Source organism: Conger conger, chromosome 6 (assembly GCF_963514075.1).
Source record: "Conger conger chromosome 6, fConCon1.1, whole genome shotgun sequence".
Classification (NCBI taxonomy): domain Eukaryota; kingdom Metazoa; phylum Chordata; class Actinopteri; order Anguilliformes; family Congridae; genus Conger; species Conger conger.
Genome location: NC_083765.1, coordinates 7474292 through 7487154, shown reverse-complemented (window position 1 = coordinate 7487154; position 12863 = coordinate 7474292). Strand labels below are relative to the sequence as shown.

The 12863-nt window shown below is 42.9% G+C and overlaps 1 protein-coding gene across 1 annotated transcript in view; it reads right to left on the bottom strand.

Annotated features, from left to right (window-relative positions):
- LOC133131309 (receptor-type tyrosine-protein phosphatase delta-like) overlaps window positions 1–12863 on the bottom strand; it is a 391331-nt gene that overhangs the window by 235710 nt on the left and 142758 nt on the right. The window contains exon 6 of the mRNA XM_061246612.1: window positions 1841–1885. The gene's annotated coding sequence lies outside the window, so the exon portion shown is untranslated. The remainder of the gene's footprint in view (window positions 1–1840; window positions 1886–12863) is intronic.

Sequence of the window (12863 nt, the reverse complement as noted above, 5' to 3'; positions counted from 1 at the left end):
ACATCAACGGCTTTTTACACTTCTGTTCAGCAATCTTCAGAGTTTCGGCACCAGTTCTACACCGTATCAACTGCCATATCACATATCTACTTATGTTTCAAGGGTCGGACGGTTCCGCTTTATTCCGTGGAATATGTGATCGTGCTCATTCCCTCCCTATCGCAGAAACCATCGGTCACAATAAAAGCAATGCGATCTTACATTATGAAGGCTATCACTAATTTGACACGTATGTCTACGATTTTGAAAAAGGATACGTATCCAGCCAGGCTGATAGAGGAGTCGATGTGAGATTGAGATTACCGCGAACACCACGGTACGCACATCCCAGGTAATCAGTGCCTCCTCGACTCACAGCAACAACGCGAAAATAAACTGCCAGTGCTTTGGCTGAAACTCATCAGTGTTTCTTCCCATCGGGACTTGGCCCATGTTTGAATTATTTATACCAACCCTGATTAGCGCCCTGGCTGCTTCAGAAGCCCCCTGATTAGGTGCTGTTGTGCACCGCGTGCTTGAAGGATTCCACCTTGTTTTTCGCAGCAGGTCTAATCAACTGGCATTGAACGTGGCCGACTATTATATCCGTTTGAACCCCTGTCATTATATGAGACTTCTCGGGACTTTTCGCCGGCATTAGTAATCCGATACCGGGCTAACCCAATGGGAACGTCAGCCGCATTCACCCGTGCTGATTGCAAGCATTCAGTCACAAAATCTGTCATCTGACACAGAAAAAGAAAGTTATTTTAATGATCTAAAATATGAAATCAAATGCATCTAGTTCAAAATGGGGCATGACTCCTTTTTAACAGTAGCTCAGAAAGAACAATGTCAACATGAATAGGTCAACGTGAATCTGTCCATTTTCTATATTGTCTCTGAAAAGGCCATAGAATTCACCCTTATTAGCTCGCAGGAATATTCTGAACAAATCTAAATATGGAAAATGCACTGTTGCACATTCCCCAGCACCATAATGCTGCCTTCTTGGAAAGGAGTGGTCAAACCTACTCAACTGACATTGTTTAACGCTCTGTAGATACTGTTGCTAAGAACCTGTCCATGGCAACACCCGGTTCAGACCTGTCACTCATGCCACTGCTCATGTCAACCCGCCCTCTGTTTAGTGTGACTCCACCGGGCTCAGAGGCTCCAGGCTAGGCTTATTCAGGCACGCTGGGATCGGGACCCATGGAATACTGGGTAAGGAACAACCAGAATTCCCTCATTACCTGCCCCCAGGAACGCCTGACGCAGGTGCGATTAACCCTGAATGTTCCGAAATACTGGAGTTACCCTCATACGGTGCCCTCCGTAATGTTTGGGACAAAGACCCATCATGTATGTATAGAAACAAAAATGCTCTTTATTAAAGTCTTTAACCACATGTGATTTTTACAAATGACAAATCAATTACTCCACAATTTGTGGAGTACAGAGGCAAATAAATAAACGATGGGTAAAGACAAATATTATGGTGGGCACTGTACATCGACAGCCTTTATATCAGAACACCATTAGAGGAACAGAAAGTAGAGAAATGTTGATGCTTTTTAAGCATATACTGCATGACAAAAAACATGCGTCATTTAACATGTTCCAGTCTCAGCCTGGCCTATAGACTGCTATAGTAGAATGAATTGGGGCGGTAGATATTTTTGTTTTTCGACACACAACCGTCTGTCTAAAGACTGCCACACAACCTCCAGATCAGCCTTAATTCACAGTGGATTCTGTACAAATACTCCTTTTTTCAGAGCTGGGGAAATGTCCCGCGGACCCTCTCCTGTGCAGCGTAGACAGTTGAAACACACTGACAGTTGAAACACACTCTTACCTTCCTGCAGGGCTCATCCTGTGGTGCCCATCTCAGGAGAGAGAACTGAAAGCAGAGTGAAACAATGGCGTGACTAAGCACCGCTGTTATGCAAAGGACTTCATAAATAGAATTTGCTTTTATTTTAAAGGTGTGCCGAAATCACGGTATCCATGGTAACCGGTACAGCAGCTCTCGACTTGGGCGAGCCGGCGGAGACGATTCAAATTCACGAGATTCAAGATGAAAGTCGTGGAAAAAGCCACTTGGACTGCTTTCTGAAGCGTTTTTATTCAAACAGAAAAAAAAAAAAAATCCTTTAACTCATCTGTATGTCGGTGATTTGTAGAAGCTGACAAAATAAATAATGAACTCAGGTGCACAGCACTTGGCAACATGTGACTGCTCTGGCCTGGGTAAATGAATATAGCTGCAAGATGAGATGTCATAAAGGAGAGCAAGGTCATTAGCCAATCAGAATAAAGACCTATTCCTGCCTTGATTGAATTTACTGTATATTACATTACATTTCATTAATGGCATTTGGCAGACGCTCTTATCCAAAGCGACTAAGCAGGAGACAATCCTCTCCTGGAGCAATGCAGGGTTAAGGGCCTTGCTCAAGGGCTCAACGGCTGTGCGGATCTTATTGTGGCTACACTGCCCTTAATAATATATGCAGTTAATTGACAAGTGGTTTCCCCTGACCAAACCTCAAATAATTCAATGCTCTGCTTTGTAAATATAATAGAGCACCCTTTAGATCTGTGTTTAAAGTATAATATGTGCAATGATTCAATATCAAGAACACTGCAGTGAATATTAAACACTGTCAAAAACAGTATCCATCCTTATCAAACTACTGAGCAGAACGGGGGTGTGAGAGTACATGGACAGCTATGGACAGACAATATTTTCATATACCTGTGTGTATGTGTGTGTGCATGTGCGTGTGCGTGTTTACATGTAGATTACAATAAAACCTTTGTTAATGTATTCCAGTATACTGACTAAACAATCAGCAATAAGCTACATTTTAGCTCACATAAAAACAGCATTTATATCCGTTACTCATTAATATAAAATTTTCTCTCTTCAAATGCTTGTTGAAGGCTCTATGTTAGTCGACTAAGCTGAATATTACAGGCTTAACTGAGGAAGCAGTGAGTATTACCTTTGTAATAAACCTAATTAACCAAGCAAGTCTGGCTCAGGGAGGAGAAATCCAAACTGGCTGGAAGGTGTCTTAATTAATTACTGATGAAGTTCTGCTTAAACGAGTAAAAAAAAAACATCATTTCATTCCCCTCAAAGCTGCTGAACAAACGTGTAATTGTGAGAGGAGTATTAAGGACGTAAGGGTAGCCATGTCAGGGTATTTCCCCCTAAACACATGGCAGATGTTGCGCTGAACACACAGGCTGGTGGACGTGCATTACTGCGTGTGATTAGACACTTATGTAGCCCAAAAGGGGAAAAATGTGTTAGGCGATTAAAAGCTGTTTTCTCTCCCGGGTGCACTTGCGAATCCGCACTAAGGATGCAGAGGAGAGACTGTAATAACGTCTCATTCCGAGGTGTGAGTTTGTGTAGACATAGCGAGCCATTAGCAGCCATGCTATCTGTGCCCATCACATGCAGGAGGTACAAGCTACGCAGGTGGTGTTATCGTACGTCTTTCAATTATTTTCTTCCGTTCATTCCTTTGAGTTAATGTTTTTTTTATTTATAATATTTGTTTTGGGATGACAAAAATCTAAAATACGTTGTGGTGAAGATATTCTCAAAAAAATGTGTTTTAAAAAAAATCTTTTATCTCTCCACTGCCCCCCACTTCGGGAGACAGCTTTTTACATAAATACTGAATTTCACAAACATTTGAAAAACATTAAACAATATTGGATTCGAAAGGAAAGTCAGTGTCATACGTTCAATGTGAATACAAATGAACAGAAAATAATAACAAAAAATAATAATAATAATAATAACAACAAAAATAACAATAATGATATCGCAACAGTAATAATAGTTGTATCCTATTCCAAAAATATTTAGTTTTAATGCTTTTTAATGTAATTAATTCATTCTGACTGAAGGATTTCCTTTCCCTTTTACTTTTCTCCTCCTCCTCTTTATTTATTTCTTCCCTTTGTCTTTTTTATTTGGCCTATCAGCAACCCTCAGCCTGGCTGAGTTTTTCCCACCTTGAACCGTACAAACTATATTTATCATTTCCCTGAGATACCAAGGTTTCTACTCTGCAGTGATGTTTTACAATTGATTTATAATCCTCCATTTGTAAATCTTGATCTGAGGTACACTTGAAAACAAATACTTTGCCAAGAAGTATAATAACATGTACAACCGTTAGATGGATATTTTAAAAATCCATCTGCATGTCCATTTCAGCCTTGATATTACACTTTCTTAGCCACATTTGAATTTGAGTCCAGAAAAGGCTCACTATGGGACAGTACCAAAAATTATGTTTAATAGATTCTATCTCATCTTGGCATAATCTGCATTCTGGAGATTGTTCAATACCCCATCTATGTAACATTTCTTTGGTGGCTAAAATCCTATACAATAGTTTCTACGAGAAGGCTCACATAAAGAATCAATAGTAATTTTATATATAGATTCAGGTATCACATTCCATGGGAGGGGTGCATCAAAAAAGCTGTTCCCATTTGTGTTGAATTTTATATGGTATATCAAATGCACCTTTATTTTTTTAATAAATAGGATACTTTTCTTTATTAATATTACTAGTTTCTGTCCATTTATTATTCTTTATGCAGGCTCTGCAGACCAAGATGCCTTCACCAGTTCCCTTTTCCAGCTCTGTGGTAGGGATGGCAGTCATTGATTATAACTGCATGGAACCAACCTGTCAATACACTTCAGTAGTTTTTTCAGATGACATGATAATTGTATCTTCTTCTTTTAAAACTTAATTTACAAAGATAATTATATTCTCAGACCATTGTTTCATAAAAATAGGTTAATTACCCATTACTATAGGTACTTGAATTGAACCACACAATCTATATGGTTAGTTATATAATCAGTTATATATTAGGTATTTCAGGTTTACTGAATGTCCGTTGTAGTCTATTTCATCATAGTTCCTGACACTCATGTCCACTACAGGGGACAGGATATCCAGGTGTCCCGGTTTTAGGAGTATATACATACTGTGATCAGCGAGAGATCGTTTTTATAACGTCAAGGAAATCTACTTCAAATTCTGCCAAGATCATGCCCTTCATACAGTATATTATAACAGAAATAATTGATAGGCAATCGGAGCAGGATGCCAACTCCTGAACAATCATTGCTCTTTCAGTACAGTTACTCTGCCAGATACAAAAGCAGACAGACATGATAATGTGAGAATGATATTAACCTCCATCTGCCAGTGTAGTTTCAGCATGACAATCAACAAACAGGCCTTTCAGTGCTGTCTAGATCAAATGATTGAACCACACACACACACACACACACACACACGCATGCACGCACACACACACACACACATGCACACACAAAACACACATGCACAACACACACACACATGCACACACAAATACAAACATACAACACACACGCATGCACACACATATGCAAACACACACACAACACACACAAGCATGCACACACACACACGCACAACACACACACACACACACACACACACAACACACAAGCATGCACACACGTATGCAAACACACAAACAACACACATTCAGGAAAAAGCAAAAACTACAACTATTGCAAAGCGGGAAACATATTAAGTGCCAAACAGACCCAGTCGGACAGATATGCATTATGGGCCCTTTGTCTCTTTGCCAGTAAGGTACTACAGTGCCTGTAAGGTACTACAGTGGCCATGCCCATAATGGAAAGCTACACGCAGCATTACCTCAATGCAGGTCGATAATTAGCACCCAAAAACAAAGAAAATATGCACAGGCTACACATACGATGGCTGTGTGTTAACGGGTACCAAGGGTTGCCAAGTGAAAAGCATCAATATTTGACCTCATTAATATCATTCCATATATATATATAGTAAAGCAGGGGACTGATTACCAGTGGCCTAATGTATAAGATGCTAATTAACCTGAGGAAAATGTGTGTGTGTGTGTTTGTGTGTGTGCCCGTGTGTGTCCGTGAATTAATGTATTGGTTACACGCTAATTAGACAAAAAGTTCTTTAAAAATGACATCATGGAAAAGGTCACAGGTACTAGTTAAAGATGTTAAAGATTTTATGCCATATGCATGAGAGGTCGCACATAAATTAGCGCAGGCGAGGATGACAGAGCCTCCACGCACAGCTGCGTCCTACCTTGAGCTGCTATACTGTATTTCACTGGAAGGTGCTAAAACTGAAGTAAGCAATCAAGCATATTTAGCCATTCTCGCACGGGAAAGGCAAAATGATTACTTTGGGGTTTTTTTACGGTGCTCGGCCAGGGGGAAAATGAAACGCCGCGCTCATCACCCGCTGGCGTGAGTTAGTGACTTTGGAGGCAGCTAAGCAAATCCAGAACCATAGGTTACCTCCGAATCCATTAGCGCTGTCGCGGAAGCCTATTTAAGCCGGGATAGAGCAATAACCATAAAGCAGACACAAAAGACGGCGTTGTTATGCTCTTCCTCGGAAGAGGTCAGCTACCGAAGGTGAGGCTACGTGCACAGCCCTGCGCATCGGTGCTGAATCTTTCAAAATAATGGTCTTGTCTGACTTGTCACGTTGTAATCCCACTAACCTTGGGGGAAAGTTAAAAAGCGTCGGGGGCTGGGTGCCGTGACAACACAGCTCCCAGGGAATTTTGGTTCGATGCGCCGAGCTCCCCGTTTGTGACATGTAGCCTCCGTTCAACACGTCAGCTGATGCTCATATTCAAAAATAGATATCGGCACCGCGGAAACTTATAATTAATTTAAATGATACGCAGCGTTGTGAAGTAAAACTCCACCCCCGTGAGAGAGTACGCTTTGGTAATGTTTTCATTAAAAAAAGACGACGGTGATGATGTCAGTGGATTGAACACATTGGCATCCTCGGCATTCCTAAACAAAGGTAGCCTTGCTCAGATTGGGTAACCTGTGGAATTTGGTCACCTATGGTTTATTTATATATGAATTCATTTTTTGACACATTGTCATCGAGCAACATACGTTTCTTGGTAGACAAAACAGTGACGTGAAAATATTTCACATTTTTTTTATTTTGTACATTTTATTTTATTATGTCCCTTGCAGTGTAGCCTTCAACATAGTAGAATGTTTCTTGAGCTTAATACCAGAGACTACCAAGGACAGTCTTTTTGTATTTATTGTACACACATGAGCATATACATTTATCCAGGTATGCGTGGCCCTGTGGAACTGTCTCTATGTGGATGACAGACTGATCTAAGCGCAGTTGATAAAGTGTTTTTGGCCTTGGTCGTCTTAAATAAATGCAGCTCTTGGGAGGAAAGAATGGGGAGAATGTATTTCTCTTTAAAGTGTACAAAAAGGGGAACTTCGTTACTGACTCACTCTGTTAGCATTTTCTTACATAAACCGCATATTCCTGACCCGCCCAACCCAAACCAACTCGAGGGGCGTAAACAGAGAGGCGTCAATTAGGCAGCCGTTGTGTAGTAGATCGGAAACAGCGCTGGGGGGAACACGCACACCTTGCTTTGGCAGAAGAAGGGACAAGACTCGGGGCGTGTCACCCTCACACGGACCCCCGACACTGTCACGCATCGCCTCTGCTCTACGCCCCGCACCCAGCAGCTGCAGTGTGACAGCTGCATCTGTCACTGCGCTCACGTGTGTGGCCGGCACGCTCCGCACCCAGACGCTGCCTGCACACACAACCGCCCCCTGTGCAGGCATGCTAGCGGAGAGACGCGCCCCCCCCCCCCCCCCCCCATCCAGGACGAAGGGGGGAAATGTACTAGCCCACACGCTCATATCAACGAATGTCCCCAGTGTATCTGAAATAGTCCACCTGCATGTCTGAAATATTAAAAGACTATTGCTTTAATACAGACTCAATTTATCTTCAAATTCTAAGGGGCGAGGGTGTTGAGGAAATTGGATTCATAAAATGGGGTGATAAGATAAATATACTTATTTGTTACCATTGTAAATAACTGCAATATTTCAGCATAAAGCAGTATAATCAGGCACTTTCTGGTAACAAGGCCCATGATAAAACCTTTTTAAAGCAACGGCAGTTGTGGATCTTCAGAGCAATCATTCTGTGAGATAAACACCTTGAGAAACGTACTAAGAATTTATGAGAACGGAAAACCGTATCACAATACTGCCATCTGCTGGTGAATAATTTATTCGACACAATTATTCTGTCTTTTCCTCTTTGTATCACGTCTCGCTTATACAGTCAACAGTACAGTTTTAGAAAGCTCCAAAAACAAAGATCTAATTTCATTTACGATGTTCCCAGCATACACATTAAGTATGTAGGATGACCAGAAAGGCAATACCACCATTACACAACAACTTCATATCAGGGGAAAATGAAATAAAAAGGGCCAGAGTTCATGCTAGCATACCGCATACCTACGACCTAACGACAGCCAGCTCTAGCAGCAGCCAATGGGGGTGCAGAGTTTCCATAGCGATAAGGCCATTGGTTGGCCAGATTTCAAAGCTGCCTTTGAAATCTGGATCCCCGTGAAGATGTTTGTGGTGAGTCTGTGAAATGCCATCTACTGTAGGCGTTGTAGATGAAAACCTGGGTACATTTGGAGGAGAAGTTTTCTAGCCAACTAGGACATACTCAGACTTGATCCTCTGTGCTATATTGGGGTTAAATTATTCTGTTTATGTGAAAACTTCCCTCAACCCAGATTTCCACCCCACAATGTCTAGATTCTGCCTTTTGCACACTGGGGTGCTGTGACTAAATTGAAGTTTCTCTTTAATTCTCAGTTGCAATTAAAGGCAAATGCTTATACATCTTTATTTATATTTTCCTTTACAAATATAGATCAGATGGTAAGAGCAGTCATCTAGCAATTGGAGGGTTGCCGGTTTGATTCCACCCTGGGTGTGTCGAAGTGTCCCTGAGCAAGACATCTAACTGCCAAATGCTCCTGATGAGCTAGTTGGTGGTACCTTGCATGACAGTGTTTGTGTGTGTGTGTGTGTGTGAGAGAGAGAGAGAGAGAGAGAATGGGTGAAGCATCAATCATACAGCACTTTGGATAAAGGCGCTAAATGCCAACCGTTTAACATTTACGTACTGTTTGTTTGTATCAATTTAGATTTGGACATAATTCAACTATATTATGCTTAATATATAAGTATACATTATGTAATTTAGACTATATTAAATTATATAAATATTGCATATATTCACAGTATGAAGCCTATTTATACTGTATATAATGGGCAGGATTTCTCAAGTCAAGATTATTTGAAGTTGTTTCATTTTAACGGTTAATTGCTGCATGAATTGGGGTTGATGTTTGCTGCTGTGTACATGTGAAGGCAGGCACTCTGGCAGGGAGGCCATTGATTGGCTGAGATGAAGCTCTGGCCTTGCAGGTCAGATGGAGTTCAGGAGGTGATTCTCCAGAGATGTCCCATTTATATTTCACCAGCTTTGAGCCGCTCAACTGGGAAATAATACACTACATTCAATGAATCTGCCCCCTACCTTGACATGGCTTCAACGTTGTAAAGAAGAGATAATAATCAAAAAATCAATTGGGGGAAAAAAAGCAGCATGCAGCTGACATTCTAAATTTATACTGCATGACAAAGACAGTCAGGCCACAGAGACTGCGCCTTTGAAAATGGAATTAATCCTGAAGTGAAAAGTCCATCTGTAAGGTTTACCTTACTGATAAATCAGCTTAGTCGCAATAACATTGCAAATACTTCTTTTTTTTTATTTTTTTTTAGATTATATGTTTATCTTTCATGTCAAATGTAAACTGTTAAGCCGCTTGTGTGTTGCAGGAAATCCCTGCAGGAGCCTGTGATCATGTGACACAGCCCTGAGCTGGACTGGTGCCTGGGTGTGCCCGGGCCTGTGGACCTGCCCCCCGCTAACGCTAACGCTAACTGGCTCATCGCGCCCCTGCAGAGGTCTGCCTGGGAGTGCAACAGAAGGAAGGCAAATTCAATCTAAGCATTTCATATTTTTTTCTGTGCCTTCATGTTTATATTTTTTTAGAAAGCAGACAAGGGGCTGTGAGCACAAGCGCCATCGCTTGGAAAGTGTCAACAATGTCGGTGACACAGAATCTAATTCCCTCCCCCATCAAAATCATGATCAGAAATTGTACTTCCTTTTTATTTCTGACACAATCCTACAATATTGTATGGCAAGAATATTGTGTGTTATTGTTTCATACCCAAACCCCACTCTTGGGTGGTTCTCTGCCTATAAATAATTGCTGTTGATTGTTGAGTTTTTCCTTGTTTTCATCCCAGGAGTCAATGAGTGTGTGTCCTTGACCAGAACTAGGCCACCCTTCTGACGTGCTGTCAATGAGGAAATCCTCTGGAGCCACATCCAGAACTAACTGCAGACGTGAAGGTGTGTGTGTGTGTCTGTGTGTTAGTGTGTGTGTGTGTGTGTGTGTGTGTGTGTGTGTGTGTGTGTGTGTGTGTATGCATGCATTCTGTGTGCATTTGTATATGCATGTGCATGTGTGCATGTGTGTCTGTCTGTATGTGTGTGTGTGTGTGTGCGTGTATGTGTGTGTGTGTATGCATGCATTCTGTGTGCATTTGTATATATGCGTGTGCATGTGTGCACGTGTGTCTGTCTGTATGTGTGTGTGTGTGTGTATGTGTGTTTGTACTTGTGTGTGTTCAGTTCAATTCAATTGTATTTGTATAGCGTTTCTCACAGCAGAAAGCACCAAAGATGCTTTACATAGTAACCCATGTTGTGTGTCTGTTTATGTGTACGTGTGCGTGCGTGCACATTTGAGTGATCAGGTAAACACATCATTGCTTAGTAAAAATATAACATGTCTAGGTAACATAATAGCCCATTACTTATATAAATGAAGCCCTATGTGGAACGGAATTGTGCCTAAAAGAGTGTCATGTCATTTAACATGATCTGGCTACACAGCACTAAGGATATGAAACTTTATTCATTACTCTGCCAATTTTTCAAGTCCTTAGAGCAACTTTTGTGAAGAGTGAGAAAGCTGAAGAGTATTTTTAGGAGATTACATCACACACATCTGGACACTAATCTGAAAGGAAAACTCAATGATGTGTTTCATGTACTGCCTTTAATAATGCAGTAGAGAGGACTGTGGAAGAGAGTGGAAGACTGCAGAGAATGAAGCATGCACTTCACACACACACACACACACACACTCTAACACACACACGCACACACGGACACACACTCTCACACACACACACACACTCTCGCACACACATACACACACACACACACACTCTCACACACACATACACACACACACTCTCTCACACACACACTCTCACACACACACACACACACACACACACACACACACACCCACCCTCTCTCACACACACATACACACACACACAGGCACACTCTCACACACACTCACACACACACACTCTCTCACACACACACACACACTCTCACACACACACACACACACACACCCTCTCTCACACACACATACACACACACACACACACACACACACAGGGACACTTTCACACACACTCACACACACACACTCTCTCACACACTCACACTCACACACACACTGGAGGCGATGCTGATCACCTGTACACGGTACAGACTTACTGAGCGCTAAACTCTCACACAACGCACACTAAGGGAAAACTAATGTTTAGTGTGTGGCCAAATAAGTTATAAACAAAGTTATAAAGCCTAGAATATGGTTGCTATTTAATCATTTATTTGTATTTTGACATTTGTATTTTACTCAAGGGAAATCAAAAAAAAAAAAAGTCCACTTAGTTTAAAGTAAAATGCCTATGGGCACATCAGTGGTCACAAAGCATCATCGTTATACAGTATGTACATAAAAACACCTTGTCATTATTTAAGTCACCGTGCTGTGTCTCTCGACCCATTAAAGTGAATTAAAACACATTCAAAGAGCGGCAAACGATCACACGAGTGTGCATCACGTCTGCTCCATTCTCAGAATGACATGACGGCGGTCAGTGAGGGCTGGCCCACGCTAGCTCACGCTAGCTCACGCTGGCTTACGCTGGCCCACGCTGGCTCACGCTAGCTCACGCTGGCCCACGCTAGCCCACGCTAGCTCACGCTGGCTCACGCTGGCTCACGCTGGCTCACGCTACGCTGGCTCACGCTACGCTGGCCCACGCTGGCTCACGCTGGCTCACGCTGGCTCACGCTAGCTCACGCTGGCTCACGCTGGCCCACGCTGGCTCACGCTGGCTCACGCTGGCTCACGCTGGCTCACGCTACGCTGGCTCACGCTGGCCCACGCTAGCTCACGCTGGCTCACGCTGGCTCACACTAGCTCACGCTGGCCCACGCTGGCTCACGCTGGCCCACGCTACGCTGGCTCACGCTAGCTCACGCTGGCCCACGCTGGCTCACGCTGGCTCACGCTGGCCCACGCTGGCTCACGCTAGCTCACGCTAGCTCACGCTAGCTCACGCTGGCTCACGCTGGCCCACGCTGGCTCACGCTGGTACGCGGCTGTAGCGGCTCAGTGAACCGCATCAGAAGAGTGAGGCTTTGGCCTCCACCGCCCCGTTAAACGTCTGTGTGACCGGGCACGTCACGGGATCTCAATTCCACAGGGAACGGGAAGCTCACCGCGTCATGCAGATCGGGGCTGTGATACGATTTCAATAGACGCTTCACTCATCAGACATAACAATCGCAATCGCACAACCATCCACCCGCCCGCCGTCCGCAGTCCTGACCACCGCCCCCAAAACCTCCCCCCGCCTCACCAGATTCATAATCCGCACCGATTCAGAGAAAAAAAAACCCTACTCTTCAAAGGGTTGACGCAACTTATTGGATGATCTA